Here is a 5,010-nt window from a genome sequence, read left to right on the forward strand (position 1 = left end):
CTACAGCCGGAAGTTTAAAGTTTCCCCATCCTGTTAAGTATTACAAAATAAAAGGCGATATACTGTAGAAATGATGCTCCTTCAGTCCTGCTGACAAAAGAAATTAACCAAAGGACACCTTTGTAAGAATTATGTTATTATATTCGTTGATTTAGTGCGTGGTTGTGCAAGATTTTTAAATAAAAGGAAAAACGGCAATACATAAATGTCACGTGAAAGGCAATTGTTGCTTTGTGACGATGATGAGAGACTAAACATACAGTAAAGTATTACGACACTAATAACAATTGATAACACAAAGGTTTTTTACTTACATTTGTATAAAAAATTACGTATAAAACTCTCAGTGACTCCTGCATCCTTTGATTGGTCCGTATGAACAGGTTACTTTGCTTTGGTGTTCATGCAATCACGAAGAAAAGATTAGCCACAACGTTTAGACACAGCAAGCAACAGCTGCTTGTCGTTATTATTAATATACAATATTATACAGACTGCTTGTGTACAACGGGAATTTCTTTAACAGAGAATTAGCATCACCCTGTGGATGAACAGGAATCCTGCACAGCACACTTTGCTTCACTGTGATAGGAACATTAAGACTAGATTTTGTTCAACTTTTAAATATAGACCACTTGGAATATTACCTGGTCAATGATGACTATTATGCATTGTAATGTAATGTATGAAATGGTGTTGTTGTGGGTGCTAATAACAGTTTTATACTTTTCTCATGTGGTTCATGTGGCAAGGCCAAATTGGTGATATTACTGCATGTATGAATCTAACGAGTTATCAAAAAATGAATTCAATGAATATAATTAAATTCATTAAAATTTGAACTATTGTGATTCTACATACTGTATGCCTATAACTTGTATATTTCAGTTATTTTTTAAGTTTGTTTTTTTTTAATAAGGAACACCAAATTATACAGGATATGTATTGCATGAGCCTCAGTTAACATGATGTATTGACATCACTATCAATGGATTCCATTAACCCCAATGACTATTACAGTATACTGTACACAGTATGCCAAAGGATAAAATTCTTACATCCAGTGAGTAGGTGACTTTCACAGACACTTGATCATCGCGAAGATAATTGAAGTTATAAGGTTATTAGAAAATAAGAGGTCCATTTTCACCAACTTAAAAGGTCCCCTTCAGACTGTTATCAGTTTGGCTGAAGGTTTTATAAATCCTCTTTCATCGGGAATAAAATGAACTTGGCACCAACTGGCTGAGGGTATTGGTTTCCCTTCAAGGTTGTTGACTATTTGAGGCAGGATTTTTCTTCCACAAAGGGTCTGGGTATATTTAAAGGCCACACGATACTGTATGAAATACCAATGCAGGTTTAAACATAAGAGTATTTCTAGCTAAATCCTGGAATCCCTGCTGTAGTCTTTCATAACCTGAGCCTGACATTGTTTTGCATTGATGTGATACAGTTTGAACCAGAATTGTAACTGCTCTCATATCTTGTGAATTGAGGGTCTGTTGCCATAGCAGCAACCATCTGGCAGATCATCTTTAAAGTAGGAGTAAAAGGATGTCTGCCAACAAATTGTAGGATGATTCAGAAAAGACCTGTTGCTTCCTTTTATTGAGCACAATTTAACAGTCATCAATTTTTTAATATTCATATATCATCATGCTTCCCAGCATGCCTTGCAGCAATTGCTTTGTAAAAATGTGCGGAAGTTAAGTGTTTAGAGTTATTATTTCCCGTAGTAGTACTGGTTGCCCTACGTGTGTTGACTTGCCTGTTACATGTTGTCATTTTTGTGTTCGCGTTGTGATTTAAGTAAGTGTTCTGTCTAGTGTCCACCCTGTTCATTTCACTATGTGACAAGCTCATTGTCTGCTCAGTGTTGGCTACTTCCTGTCCAGGTTTAGTGGGCCACACTAATACTAGACTTTGATAGCAAGTAGGGACCTGCAAGACCCATGATTTAGAGGCTCCAATTAGCCTAACATGCATGTTTTGGGATGTGGAACGAAGCTGGACCCAATCGGGACAACATGCAAATTCCACAGAGTTGCTCAGGCTGAGAATCAAACCCTCAATCTCCTGACGGTGAGGCCACCATGCGGCCCTATCTTCAAAATATTGAATATTATTTGTTGTTTATTTCAGGACCATATTTTGTGGCTGACTACTTGACATCAAAATGTAGTATAAGTGTGACCCGTGAGCTTGAGTCCCACAAGAAATGTAACTGGGCAAGTAAGCTTGTCACACACTAGACAGAACACTAACTACAATCCCGGTACGACGGCACAAATGTAACAGGTCAGTAAACACAGTCAACACACATAGGACAACTACTACTACTATTGTGAGGAGTAATAAACAACAGGTACGTTAACTTTAAACGTGCAACTTTGTACAAAACAGGTGCCGCAAGACATGCTGGAAAGCCGGAAACATGCCCAATGACGCTACAATAAAAAAATATATATTTTCATATTGATGTTTTATGTTTTATTTTTTTGTGGAATGCTTCATGCGGCCCAGGTTCACCCAAACTGCACCTTCAGCGGCCCCCAGGTAAGCTGAGTTTTAGACCCTGGCCAAAAACACAACGTGAGCATTGTTCGTGTTTGACGGATCAGCCACATTCCCTCTATTGCCTTAGGCCTAATAAGAGCTGCTGAATTGCTCCCTCTAGTGGCAGCACTGTAAATGTTATTCAATAATTTACTCTGCATGTAAAGGCAACACACAGATTCATGAATTCATAAAATCTTATCCGCAGTGACACAATTTGTACACTAACTATAGATGCAATAATTTATGTTTCATTTGGTTGGCCATACACACGTCTCACACATTGACCCATGTCAACATCGGGGTGCTGTATAAATTCCCTGTTGCTCAATTTATGACAAATATGAGCAATGATTCACGTACAAATTCAGTCAACAACATATACTTAACTCAAGGTTACTTTATAAACGTGAAGGTGAGAGCTTAACTCATCGTAGATTTTCTCCTTCATTATTAAACAACACACTATCCACCGGCTGCTCTCAAGTTTCCCTTTCACTTCACAAATGACTGTCTAATATTGAGGATGAATGAACTTCACTGACTATAATAGCCCTTTAATGCAATGAAGAAAGCACAAATCTTGTATCAGGATATTACAATAACAGCATAAGGAAAAAACAGTAAAATTACAGCAATGAATGCAATGCAATGTATCCCCCAAGATTTTATTTTGACTCCCGTGAATCCTAGTTTTGTGAAGAATGTTGCTGCTAGAAAGACAAAACATGCTGTGAGCCACACTAAGAAAAATTAAAACAAACATGTAAAGGTTATGTGTAGGATTACACATTCTCACGTACATTTCCACTGGACATTTTCTTGTCATGTAATAATCCATGTTACTGTTTTTAACACTCACATCTGACATGTCTCATGTGCATTACGTTAAGGGTAGCAATGAGGCTAGCGAGCTGTGAACCTGACTTATTTATCAGCTATACTTTTGTTGTGATCAGAGCCGCCCTTCCCTACACGCAGAACACGCGCTGTGCGTAGGGCCAGACAATCCATGTGGGGCCCCATTTTGCACAAGGGGGCACATTCTCTGCAAATGCACCAAGGATGAGCGAGAATAAAATGGCAGAACTCACCTACTCACCTCTTAGTCCTTCTAAGTGTAATGGTACAGCTACTGCCTTATTCTAAATTCCTGTTGTTTGTTTGCTCTTCTCCCCAAAGTCAGCAGGGATGAGTGGATGGATATTATTCTTTATTACAGTCTGAATTAGTGGCTCGCTGGTTCTGGTGGGCTGTGCTGAGTTGGAAGAAAACCACAATGAATGAATAAAAGGGTCCTGAGGAAGGATATAAATATTTAGCATCACGCACTGGTATTTTCTGCTGTGTGAGCAGTCCAATAAAAATCAAGACAGCATCTGTTCTGGACTCCATCCAAAATATACAAGGCTTAGTAGACTCCATGCCGAATGACAGACACTGTTGTTTTGAGATTTTTGGTTTAGTTTCTATTAGTCATCCTGAAAATGATCAAAGCACAATCAGTGGGGCAGTGGAGTCATTGGCCCCATGCACAAGATTGTGGCCGATTGGGTTCTGTCCCCTCCCAGGGACTGAGGGAAAGAAACCTAACAGATTACAAACACTTTGGTTAAATTTAAATTGGATTAGAAGAAAGGGAACAGAGGAAAATATCAAGTGGTGTTATGAACAGAGTTCACTGACCTTGAGTGGGAACTTTTCAGGCCAGAATGTGTACATTTCTCTCCGCCTCTCTACCTCTCTCTTTTACACACAAACATGAGGGTGGAAGGTCCCAAACAGTACCCGTGTTTGGAATAATCCTCCAATGAGGCTGGCATGGGTGTCTGCAGAAGGCTCTAGCAAAGTGTTTGTTTCAGAAAGTGTTTTTGACAACGATGTACACAACCCCCAGCAAGCTAGGCAGACAGGATTTCTACTTAGGTGTTTTTTCTTCTAGTATGAATCAATCAAAAGGGAACAACTATTTCAAACTACAGCTATTGCAAAGCTCATAGATAGATAGATAGGTAGATAGATAGGTAGATAGATAGATAGATAGATAGATAGATAGATAGATAGATAGATAGATAGATAGATAGATAGATAGATAGATAGATAGATAGATAGATAGATAGATAGGTACTTTATTGATCACCAAGAGAAATTCACATTTCCAGCAGCTCTGCAAAACAATTTCATAATGAACTCAATTACTTAATCACAAAATAAAACAAAACAAAACAACCAAGGCACTCATGCACGAGAATATTATCGCGTCATTAGAGCAACAAAGTAAATTTTGCAACGTATCCAAGAGCTGTTATAAGCCATTGTGACGAATGGGGGACAACGAGCGAGGCGCATCCTGTTCGGCATGTTTCGGCAACTTCCGCCCGTTTTTTACCTCGGGACGCTCCCAGACTGCTTTATGTCTGGTAGCAGAGACCATGCGCGGGCGCCATATTG

The sequence above is a fragment of the Dunckerocampus dactyliophorus genome, chromosome 9 (assembly GCF_027744805.1).
Source record: "Dunckerocampus dactyliophorus isolate RoL2022-P2 chromosome 9, RoL_Ddac_1.1, whole genome shotgun sequence".
Lineage (NCBI taxonomy): Eukaryota > Metazoa > Chordata > Actinopteri > Syngnathiformes > Syngnathidae > Dunckerocampus > Dunckerocampus dactyliophorus.